The sequence below is a fragment of the Cyphomyrmex costatus genome, unplaced genomic scaffold (assembly GCF_001594065.2).
Source record: "Cyphomyrmex costatus isolate MS0001 unplaced genomic scaffold, Ccosl1.0 scaffold330, whole genome shotgun sequence".
Lineage (NCBI taxonomy): Eukaryota > Metazoa > Arthropoda > Insecta > Hymenoptera > Formicidae > Cyphomyrmex > Cyphomyrmex costatus.
The window spans coordinates 37,720-50,716 of NW_017277451.1; the positions used below are offsets into that span (position 1 = coordinate 37,720).

Consider the following 12,997-nt stretch of genomic DNA (forward strand, 5'->3'; position numbering starts at 1 on the left):
ACCATGGAAAAAAGAAATCAGGTTTAAAAAATATTTTAAAGCATGGAATCATTAAATTAGGATCTTATTCGTACATTAAAAACCTTTCGGTTTTGGCATTGTAACATGTCGTTGTGCAACATATTTATTGTATTAGATTTTTATTTTAATTCGGCGGCACTGTTGTATAAGAAGTAATAATAATTTAAAACATAAAAATTTTTAATTGTCTTTTTAATAAGGATAAAATAGACTTTCATTAAGAACCTAAAAATTCTAAGTATACCACTGTGTAAACAGAAAAGAAAGAGCAAGTTCTTTGATGTTGGCCAATCTTGCTGGCTAGCATTAATATTATTTTTTTATCTTTTTATTCCGTTTTTGATTAATATTCTGAAGCTGATATGTTTTGGCGGTATTTTTTATCAACGTGCAGAAAAATGCTCCAAATTCCAATTAATTTGATCGTAGATCAGCGAGTTCGCGTCGCGATTATTGAAGGGTCATGGGGTTTTTGCTGGAAGATAAGAGCTCTCAGTGAGTTGGAATATTTATTTATTATACGAGCGAAACGCAAGATACTTTGTTAAACTCGATCGTGGAACAGAAGTTGCGCGAGAATAAATTCGTTCTCGAAGTTAAGAATATCTTCTTGCGGTTCTGCCTGCTGATTATCACTTTTTCAGCTTTTCTTTATTTCCTGGTCGCTATCTTCTGTAACAGAAATTTAAGCGATTATGTTTAACAATTAAATATGAAGCACTGTATGAAAGTTTTGAAAAAGACTATTATAATAATATATTTTCTAGCATATTCTATTATATTATATGTAGATGTAATCTCTCTCTCTCTCTCTCTCTCTCTCTCTCTCGAATTGCAAACCGATGTTCACTTCTATAAATTAACTTTAATCTTAGTTCAATTTACTTTTTCTAGGAATTAAAAAAAGATACAGAATTAAATCGAAATTAAAGCTAATCTATATTGACAGAAATGTTCATTAGGCAATAAAAAAAAATACAAGTGTAAGAAAGCGCGGAGAACATAAATAGAAAAATCAAATACTAAATATAATTTTGACGTTTTAGAAAAAATTACATCGCGGCATTTCTTATCAAGCCTCATTTCCCACTTTTGTAGAAAGTAGAGATTCAAGGCGTCGTAATTTCGAAACGGAAGCGGAATGGGTCACGGTAGGACGGCGATAATAACAACGATAACGTATTGTTGTCGCGTTCGGCTCCGCTTAAATCGGCGTGGATATTTTACGGCAGCGCGAGCAGATTACAGGCTCAATTAGCATGAGGACTACATAATTAATAACTTGATTAATGCGTCGAAGCGGAACGTCTGTCCATTCGTGCTCGTCAGGTCCGGCCAGCCGCGGCCCGCCGCCGACTCATGGATATCTCGCGTTTGCGCCGGCAGTCGATTGCGTCGTAATCGATTATACTGCGTCGTATAATGTCGCTGTCGATCGCTTATGCTTACCGCTCATCGCGTCGGCACGGCTCGCTTACGTTTATGTATGTTTAGGCCACGTTGTTTAGGCGGAGCAAAACTCATTAGCGCACCATTTCATATTCCGGAAGAGGGAAGTTGGACCGGCTGGCGCGCGCGATCGGTTCGTGCACCGGTTAGCCATTAATTCCGGTCAATTGTCAGATATCAGATCGAAAATCTGGCAATATTGAATGTCACGGCAGTCGGTCGTAGATGTCTATCAGCTGTGCATCATGCGTTTCAAATTCTCGAAACGACAATCGCGAGGATTGTCGGTGAACGTGTATAAATGTCATTATAAAGTTTAAGAGGTTTAACTTTTGTTAATATGGTTAATATCGTTAATTTTCCGTCGACTAATGAAATCTTTAAAGATATCATCGATATTTTGATTGCGAATTGGTAGATATAATTAAATCTATAAGAAATAAGGAGAAAAAATTTCATATATATTTATATGATGATTAAAAACTTTTTGATATAGCTTTGACAAGTGTATCAAATTTTTTCAGATTTTTATATAATCCGCATAATACTTATATAAAAAAAAGAACTGTTTCTCGAAGACTCTTATTGCTGATGAAAGAGAATTAAAATTTTATGTTGCCATAGGAGAGGATTAAGTTTAATAAATAAAAAACTTTAAACAAAGGAAGTTGAAGTTAGAGTAAATGGCGGATAACTTTCTAGAAAAGGTTCTTTAAATTTGCGTTTGCGTTATCTGCACTTTTTGCATTCAGTGTATCTTTGCTTTCTTACTCTCCCCAATGGCCAAATACAAATTTATCTCATTTTAAGTATAAACATTTTTGGGAATTTCAAGTAACGCAAACAGAGAGACCTATTGTATTTTCTAAAAAAAATTCACGATTTGAATGAGAAGAACAAGTTAAAAAATGTAATTGAGAAAATAATCTTTCTTATCTAAATATTAATCATCATTTCTTGGGATCTCGTCAGCGCGCGCATGAAAACTGCGGCGTATGGTTTCGTTTTCGTGAGACTATAGTTCGCATCGAATATCACCATACAGAGTATCTTGGGTACTTCCCAAACAACGTTTTTTCCTATATGTACCCGCAGTACAGACGCAGCAAATTAGAAAAACGAGCTACTTCCGTATACAGGTAGTTCGTGGTGTATATCGTACATTTATCAATGGTGAAGACGGGGAGGCTGATCTCGAAAGACAAGCGCGATTGAGTTACGTTGATTTTATTCCACATTATTCTACCCAGGAATCGCTCCTTGGCCGAATCAGTTTTATTTTCCGGATTGCCGATATATACGCGCGTCGAACGGCAGCTCGCTGGCTGGCTCGCTGGCTGGCACGCCGGGATTAACGTCATTGCGGTTTTTAAGCAGGCAATTTCCTAATTCGGTGCCCGGGGATCCCTGATTTATCGCGCTTTTGCCAGTTATTCCGTACTGCCGGTGATTTACGACGGAGTTCCGTCTCCGCCCCGCTACTTCTTCCTTTTCCTCTTCTGCTTCTTTTGCCGCGACCGTCCGCCGACGACGACGTGTCCTCTTCTCCTCGTTCTTGTACGAGATCAACCTTAGGGGGTGCATCTCGACGAAGTTGTATCACGCCGAGTTCGCGAAAAATCCTCGGAGATGATGCAGATCGTGGAACTTTAATTTGTGAAGCGAACAAAGTTGGGGTCGAGATTGCAAGGAAATCGGTTTGTGTCTCGACAATTGCAATAATACGCGATCATTTGAGATAACACCAAATTTATTTTTTATAATTCTGTTTAAGTTTTCTTAAATTTATTTTGTAGCATAGGAAATACCTACATAAGTGAGAAATAATTTTTGATACTCCACATGTGATACTTTAATCTTTCGGCTAACAGAAATAGAAAAGACTTATTTATGTGAGATTAGACGGGCTCTTTTAATTGCGAATAAAATAATTGACTATTGTAACATTAAGAACTGTTGCGATCTCATTTCTTTTCTTCATTAAAAGAAGCATCTACATAAAAACGTGACTTTTTTTCCGCGCGGTACGCCGTGCATTGCGTTTACCTGCGTTTCGTGCCAGGACAAACAACATTACCGTTACTTGGAAGTTAATTAGATAATTAATTGGAAGTTGTTACGGGGAGGCGCCACGCGTTCGTACGTAGTCGTGCGAAATTTCTGATAAATCATAGGAAGACGTGCGTTTCGGAAGAATACAGCCTATCCTATGTGATTAGACGGTGCAAACAACGACGGTGAGATGCAATCCACTCTGCGGCGTTATACAATAATCAGTTAGCGTGCGGCTTCTGCCGCTCCTCCTCGATGCCGTCTCAGTCCCTTCCCGCGCGTCCATTTTTAATCAAAGGTTTAGAAGGTTACCAAGAGAGAGGAACTTTTTCCGTGATATAGGCTCTTTGGGGTTTTTGCCCCCTTCCTCGTCGGTGAATACGACGAGAGTGGGTTCAACGTACGGCGTGCGTTTATCGAATGCGCGGACTTTCCAGTGCGTGTCTACGCGCGCGTCCGCACGTGGAATTCTGAGGCGAATCTTATGGGAAGTCTCCTCCTTCCGAGGGGAATTATAAACGACGGATCCTGCAAATGCGCGCCGCTCGATAATTAGTTCTAATCAACGTTTAATCGCCGACCGCCGCGCCGTGGCGAAGCGCGGCGCAATCATTACGTTCCCATCAAACGCTACAGTTTTAATATCGCATGCGTGAGATATATGTATATATATATATATATATATAACGCACAAAAGACATACAAATTTTTCGCCGTCTCTTTTCACGGAGAAAAAATATGCGATTGCCATGCGAATTGTGGATCTTTAATTTCTCCAGATGCGATAATCGACATTATATTTCGTGGACATTTTTAAGAAAAATAAAGCGTGCTCCGATTAAATGGGGTAAAATAACATGTCCTACACGAGTCAATGGAATTCGAAGTTGGCCGATCACAATTTTTGTGACTTCGTGGCTGTACCCTCCGGGAAAACATGGAACTCTGATGTAAACTGCGCTTCGCACGCCTCAGATATTTCGCGTCGCTCTCATCGTCGGCGAAAGTATATTTTTTCACGACTCGGTGAAATGAACGGGTCCGGCCCGTTCATCGTTCCTTTGTTATCGTTGAGAGAACGTCGAAACTGTTGTTTCTCTGCGCGCAAAAACAGAGAGAGATGCGGGAGATGGAGGCGATTCACGGTGGACTGATCATCGCGCGAAAACAAGAGCGGCTTGTTTTCGCGGCAGGCAAACTTGATCGGTTTGCGTGCCGCGGAATACCGCATGCGAGTTTGCGTTAAAAAAAGAAAATACATCCGAAAAAAATACTTGGCTGCTATTTCGTCGGTGTGAGTACACTGAGAAAGAAGGTCTTTCGAAAGATACACGGAATTGAGGTTCTACAGGCACTTGAAAATCTATAATTTTCCAAGAAAAAGTGTGATACAGGGGATTAAACTCTATTAAAAGTTTATAGTTTAAAGGTTTAAACATTTTTTTATTTAATTAACTTTGTTTGTATATTTTTTCACCCAATTTCAAATTTTATTATATTTTAACGTGTCTTTATTAAAAAAAAAAGTTGCACTAATTATAAATATAACAGGATGTAGAAGTATTATTATATTCTTCAGAGTGTTTTCTAAGGAAAATGATAGTTGCATGTATTTATACAAATCAGACAAGCTCGCGCTCATTAAGATACTCTCGAGAGGCCACCCTCTTTTGGATTCTCCCGCGTTGACGTTACTAAATGTATTTGTGCGTTGCAGAGGAGGGTGGGCGAGGGTGGAGCAAAACGCAAGAGCAGAAGGGCTTCGTAGAAGATTAGAGGGAGAGAGAGCCCTCGAAACGATCGTTTCGAGGTTAACGAGGAGGGCCGTGATTCGGAGGGGTGGGCGACCAGAGGGAGGATGTAGCTACGGGGTGCTGCAGTCATGGTGGATAATGGCGGAGACGACCAAGTCAACGATAATGGCAGCCCTAGGGACATCGCTCGGATTTGAAGAATAGATCTTCGTGAGGAAACACTCGTTAGCGACCTCCTAACTGTCCCGGATCGTCGCGGTCGCGTTTATGAATTCTGTCAGGAAGTCTATCCCATATCGTCTTTACCGACCCTTCCGACTCCTTCGCAAGTAATTAGATCTATCCTCGCGTTAATTTACTGCTCATCCGCCGCTGAGTAACTATATTTATGAGCTCGGTCGGTCATGCGTGAGCAAAATAAGAGACATATAGTCAAAGACCGAATTATTCAAGTCATTTCAGATATGAAGGATAAAGATATAGTTGAGAAATAATAAATAGAAAGATTGAAATTTATGTTAATCCTTCTGCTAGAAGTTTTGCAGTTTTATACACACAAACTTTTCACAAATACAGGTTGAAAATGGTTTAATATATCGGAGCATGTTTTGGTCCATTAAACTACAAATAAATTGCATTGTATAAATATTTTACGAATAAATGCACGCTTGTGCTTGTAGTCACAGTGCACACACAAATTGTAATTACACAACTTTCAAACGATGGTTAAATCAATTGGAGAGACAAATATTAATTAACAATATAGTTTTTAATTCCAGCACATTTTATTGTTATTTTTTATTTATATATAAGTTTTTGCAACCAAAAGAAAGATTGATAATGTAAATATAACAATAATAATTCAGGGGGCTATTTTCAGGAGTCAGCGCAGTAAGACAAGCGGAAACACTAAATTCTAAAATATACTTAACTATACAAGTTTAGAAGTTATATATATATATATATATATATATTTGGACGTTTCGGCCATTGGTTTTGGCCATCCTCAGCAAAAGTGTAAAATATAAAATAGTATCCTAACTTCGTTGGTTTTGTTCATCAGTTATGTAATCCATACGGCAAGCACAATCATTCGCCTTTGAAGTTAGTAAGCTTCCTAGTGACATGATTTTGTTTTTTCCAAAAATTCGTAGATTACAAGAATAGATTAAAAATAGTTCGCAATTTGGTGTAACGTATAATTAAATTTCGTATAATCTCTCCATCACATTCAAATTAACAATAATTGTCAATTATTGTCAATTTGAATGTAGTAGAGAAATTACGTTCTTTTTGAAGATGTATATTTTAAAATTTAATGTTTACGCTTGTGTCTTACTGCGCTGACTCCTAAACAGCCCTTTGAATTATTATTGTTATATTTAATTTTAAGGAATCCATTTTTTGAATTTATATATTTTTTATTCATTATTTTATTGATAATGTACTTTAATGTAAAGTGATTTAGTATATCTCGTGTTAATACACATAATCAATGTTGAGTGCTTTATGTGGTATATACATATATAGAACAATCGTAAATGCCACATGTAACGTTATAATAATAAATATTGCGTTTCTGGAAGATTAATTCTCACAATTATACCAGGATATCTGTTAAAGAATCTCTTCACTTAACTCAAGCATAATGTATTCCCATCACGTGCGGCTTTCAATTAATTGCACTCGTAACTGATATTTCCGTTCGTAGCACGCAGTAGCGCAATGAACTATTTTTGAGAAACGTCATCAACGCGTATGAATGTCGCAATGGCGGAGGGTTTGCTATATTACGACGAGATAACTGTTTCTCTGTTTTCCTTTCTTTGCTCATTGCGATGTATCGCACACGGCCGTTTTTACCTACCGATCAGCCATTATCACCGTCGCCATTAGTTACTCCACGCATTGTAACAATTTTATAGCGGACCCTCGCGAGTTTGCAAAACCCGGCGGCTGCGGCGGCCTTGCGTGTCGGAAGACGATAGTCGTCACAGTGACTGTTATATCAAACGGGGTCGAGATTGCGATAACGACTGGAACATACGTCGGATACACGGTTTACGTATGTATAGTACGTACGTACTGCCATAGTACTTAGCGTGAACGTACGTACCTTTCCATTACGTAGGAAAGGGTTCGGAGAAACATTACCGTCACTTAACGTATTCGTTTTTTCTTTTTTTTTTTTCACAAGATCGTGTTGATCATATTGCGCATATGTGTTGGAATCTATGTCAATATATATAGATAATATATTGGTTTTGAGCATTTTGTAATAATATCCTGTAGGATTTTTGTCGTACTTATACGCAGAAAGTAGATGATAAAAAATTGACATTATGTCTTATCATATTCACGCGCGACTTTGATTCTTTTTTAATTTTGGAACATATAATTTTTAATACAAGTGTTATTATATTACATACCTCTAAAATCATTTTTATATAAAAAATGTTCTCTAAATTTTTTGCTGCGAAATCTTACTCTAAAAAGTAAAAATTGAGAGTCTTAAAAAAGATTAGTTCAGTTTTCAATCTTTAAGAGTGAGATTTTATTTTTTTAGAGTGAATGTATGTATATATTATGAATACATCCTATATATGTAATTGTGTAATTTATGGATTAATTAATCAGTACAGTGAGGGAGGGTCAATTTGCTTTATAACTCAGAAGATTTGTATATTATTTTTACGATAAAGTAAACAATTAAAGAGAGCGAAAGAAGAGCTGTGTAAAGAAACAAGTTTTATTCATAGCTTCTCAACATTTTGTTAAATGATATCAAATTCTCATAATATCGAAAGAAACCGAGTTATAATTGCGTACATCTTCCAAAGATGTGGATGTCAGCTTGATTTGTCCACGAGGCGTGATATGGCTGTCAGCCAACGTGTCGTAGGCTTTCCATCATGACCAATACATAAGAACCTTTTGATATATCGTGCATACTGTGTACGTACTGTGTTCCACGCGTAAGAAGCCCTAAACTTTTCGCATACGTATGATACTACGACGTCGGCACGAAAGCGTCGAGGAAGTTCTGATTTCGTATACGCTTGTGCGTGGCTCGAGCCAATCTCAGTCCAACGCTAGCCACTTGGCATTTCCTACCTCATGCACACCCGTGTAGAGGTTGGCCTTTTATTCGCTTGCTAGGAATGGACTCGATCCGAACGTTTAACCCAGATTTGATCAATCGTTTGTACTACATATACGTATCCCTTTTTAAAATTTATATTGAATGAAAAAATTGACACCTTTTTTTACCATTAAAATTATATTATATAATTAATTAGAATTAAATACACCATGAATAATTAGAAATAAAGTTAAAAGGAAGATATACATGTATGGCAAAAAGTATGTACTTTTCTGTCATTTAGTTTTGTGGGAAGATTTAACGATTACCTTATTCAACATGCAGCAGGATTATTCTGTTTATAGTTTTGTCAGTAAATTAATAAATCGCCAGTAAAATTGGTAAATTTAAAGGAGACGCGGGTTTGAGTTTGAAAATGGCACGCGAAAAGGTCCGCGCCATTCCTAGCTGATTCCAACCTCGGTAGCAGCGTCCACCCCCTCGCGAGACCACCGCCCTAAATGATTAATTACCGATCTCCATCGCGCGGAGGGATCCCACGTATATACGTACGAAGGAGGGTTGTCGGGCGGCCTTAAAGTAAGCTCATTTCTAAAACGGATATTCCGTGTTCCGCGTGCCACGGAACGGTATTCGGTATATCCCGACGTTGCTGCCACTTTGCCGCTTGCCTCTATCGCGCAAGAGGGTTGCGTAAGTGTAGCTATGAAGGATGACGGGGCCGTAAGGGGTTGCCTGCAGGTTCGTAGTTGGGTCGGCTTGGTTCAACTTGCGTGGCTGTGCCGCAGCACCGTTTCGCAGAGAGATCATAAGATACCGTCGCTGGTCGGCGTAAATGAAATGTGGTATGTGCCAGAAAAAAGTTTGTACTTTGTTCTCCCGCTGATTGATGGGGCGCAAAGTTTCCGTGCGCGTCTGAGAAATGTTGAAGGGGGGAAGGGAAGGGCACACCGTTCTCTCCCTTGCTGAGCGAGGAAAAGCGAAAATAGAATTTTTCGATAAAATAATTTATTTTATATTTTAAATATATGTATATAGTAGAATATAGAACGTGTGAAATGCAAAAAGGAAAAACTAAAAGCTCAAAAGATATAAGTAAGCCGATTTTATTTCTTTTTAAGTAATAAATAAAGATTAAATGAGCTGAGAAGCTTTCTCTTAAGATAGAGCTAAGTGTATAAAAGTATCCATTTATAAACGTGGAAATCACGGCGATTAAAGAAAATTTTTCGAGGCCCGGCAACGATATAGAAATATGTTAATCGACAATAATAAAGCGCGATGGCATCCCTTTCGAATAATGGCGCGATACAATATGCGTCATCACGACTACGCGAAATAATCCCGATAAAACGAGCCGTAAAATCTCCTAACCGAGACAAATCCGGACAGATTACGGAAATCGCGAATAACTTCATCGAGGTGGTCCATCCGATAATCAGATCCATCGCGCGGCGGTGGCAGCGCGAGAGGAGGCGCGAGAAAAAGGAACAAGAGAGAGAGAGAGAGAGATCATGTCCGCGCTCGGAATCCTCTCGAGAGAGGGTGACAATTCTCTTTTCTCGATACTTCGCCACTCGTTCTCTCTCTTCCGACGTCCGTCCGGCTGCGTCTCTGTGTGCGCACGTTTTCGTGCGATACGCCGTGTTATCGTTTGCATTGCAAATGCGCAACCCACTCCGCCCACAGTCAGACATACCGGAGGACGACGTCGGAGCGTGCACGTTTTACGGGGAAATCGGCCGCGTGTGCGAGTTCGATGCTATTCCGAGACCTGCGCGTCGGATGAATCACGGTACGAGACAACTCTAACGATGTGATCCGCGTAGGATGGATATAGATTTACACCAGGCGTTGTTTTTTTCAATCGTCTTAGCTTACTTCGGCATTAATGTGAAATACTTATGATGAAAATTAATCCCACTGAAGCAGCGTAGTCACGAGGATCATGTTGAAATTTTGCTCGTAATTTCTACATTGCTGCAATTATTAAGAATATAAATTCTCTCTCAAGTAGAGAGAGAGAGTATTTACATTGTTTTTCTGTTCTTTTTTTCGTATAGACCTTATTTGCCCGTTGATTTTTTTATATTTCTTATTTAAAATATTACTTTGTGACTCATATCGTCAAATATATAGAACTACAACTTGTTACTAGTCGTATATACATATATTAATGTCTGCATCAATGTATAGTAAAATTTATATAATTTGTATTATGCAAGATAATAGTTGCTGCTTGAAAATACGGCAATGTATGATGCAACAATAAGTAGCATAAAACGAGGTGTTTCAATTAAAGATTAAATAAGCGAGATAAGTTGCATTTTTTTATGTCGCTAGTATTGCACTTTATGCAGACGGATTATGTGGCCTCGGATTTTTCTGTAGCATAGAAAAGGCCGAGTCACCCTGTCGCGCGCTGGTCACGCTAGTCGATCGCAGTGGAGAGAGCACAATGGGTGAGGTCCGTAAAGAATCGTTGCGATCTATCATATTATACGTCACAGTTTTCTATACGTCGTACGCAGTTCTCTCGTAAAAGCGACCGACAAACTATCTCGAGTATATACGTTTCTATCTATGTCCGAGGGGGAAGCAGAAACGACCTGGATTAGTACTTCCTATTATTTTGTAGCATGCAAGATTTCTGTTATATGCAAAATTGATGCACGCCATACTTTTTAATAAAAGCATTTCTGATAATAAAGAACATAACGGAGATAATATAGGTACAATAAATAATTCTACGGTTACAATTTTAAATAGATTTTCTTGAAATTTGATAGAATTTTATATATTAATAGTCGAAATATTTAATATCGTATCATTGATCTAGGCCAATTTTTTTCCATCGAAACGAGGAACTATCGATTTATGAATCACACTTTCATCGTCGATGATTGATGAAGGAAAGAACGGGAAGGGAGGAGAGGGAGGAACATTAGGGACCCTAAAGAGAAGCGACGATCGGTCGATCCTTCGTTAGAAATTCTGCACAATCATATTCGAGCAAATAATTCGTTAAGGTTTCTCGAGACTTGTTCGTTAGGATAATTAAAATAAATTCAAATGACTTTCTTGTCCCCTATCTTTGGTGTCATTGTCTTTTCGTTCTCCCTTTTGCCTACGAGACAGTCCGAGCTCCTTAAATCCGTTGATTAGCGCAAAAATCTGCTTACAAATTAAGCGTGGAGGCTTCCGAACTCTCACGGAAGAATGCCATGAAGAAGGACGACTATCGGTGGAAAGAAGAAGACGAAGTGGAAAGGGAAACGGAAGAAAAGCTAGAGGGTGAGCGCTTTAATATCTTAAGTAAACCTGGCTCAGTAAAGGAGGAAAAAATAAGTTGCGCCAGACGAGAGTCGCGGGAGGGAGAGACTTCGAGGGGGTTACGCGAAAACACGGTCGACGAATTAAAATACTAGCGAGCAGGAGAAAGAGATTGCGGGACCGAAGATTATTCTAGAGTTCAGATGGCAATCGGAAGTGAAAAATTATTTTTCGTAAATAGAAAGTATATAATGTGATAAAGTAATTATTAATATAATTCCAGAAATTATTTTCTGCTAAAATATTATCTGAATGTGCGTGAAAAAACACGAAAAGAAACAAAGAAAGAGAAGTTAAAAATTATTTTGACGGTTTAACAAAATTACTTTCAGATCTGTATGTAACTAAATTTTCGAATATCGCAACAAAACTGTTCCTTCTGTATACACACAATCGTTTGCAAGAGAGAGAAGCTATTCGCATGCGATATATGGTGTACGTGTTACGATGACACAAAGTGTGAATTCGCCACAAAAGCAGCGACTTTTACGTTCCTTTGTCGCGCTCTTTCGACACCCGTTAAGGTTTCGCGTCTACGAGAAAAAAAAAAGGTGCTCGGGGAGCACTAAGAAGCGGCTCTCGCTTCCTTGAACGACGAGAGAAGAAAGAAAGAGCGTGGTTTTCTTAATGAGAAGTACAGAGTAAAGCTTTCTTTGCGTTTCCTTTTGCCAAACCGCCTCTCGTCCGTCCTCTCCTTGCGTCGTCATCGTGCCCACCCCCTCTCTGCGTTACATTCACGGAGGAGTCGAATCGGATTCGCGGCTTCGAAAGGACGGGACCGTGTAGACTTTTTTTTCCGAGCGACGAGCAGCCGCGCTGAAATGCTTCTTGTGTAAGTAAAAATCTAAAGTGACTACCGAGATCTAAGTTTTAATTAGTTTATCTTGGCCGCGTGGCCATTGAATATTTATGAGCCATCGCGGTCGCTCGCTGGCGCGGAGAAACGAAGAGAAGGAGACAGACTGAGAGAATGATGTGGGAGGGTATGCGAAGGAGATGGTAAAGGGACCCTTTGGCCACGTTGCTATGGGGGGCCGGAGGGGCCGGAGGATGTCGCCGCCAAGGGGGCGAAGAATGAGATTTCGGCGAGCGTGGAAAGGAACCGGCTGCGGTTGCTGTCATCCCGCGGGATTACGATTTTCGCTCTCGACTTCGTCAAAGATGCGCCATTCCGATGGACGTAATTACGTTTGGAGCTTCAAGGTGCGATGCAAATATAGGGATGTATAGATAGAGAGATCGATAGCGTGATGCGAAACATTTATAAAAAATAAAAAATGTAGAA

At 39.1% G+C, this 12,997-nt stretch overlaps 1 long non-coding RNA gene across 1 annotated transcript in view; it reads right to left on the minus strand.

Moving 5' to 3' along the window:
* Positions 1 to 487: 487 nt before the first annotated feature.
* Positions 488 to 12,997, minus strand: part of LOC108775946 (uncharacterized) — a 158,672-nt gene continuing 146,162 nt past the window's right edge. Inside the window, exon 3 of the long non-coding RNA XR_001940774.1 lies at positions 488 to 693. This is a non-coding gene — a long non-coding RNA (uncharacterized LOC108775946). The remainder of the gene's footprint in view (positions 694 to 12,997) is intronic.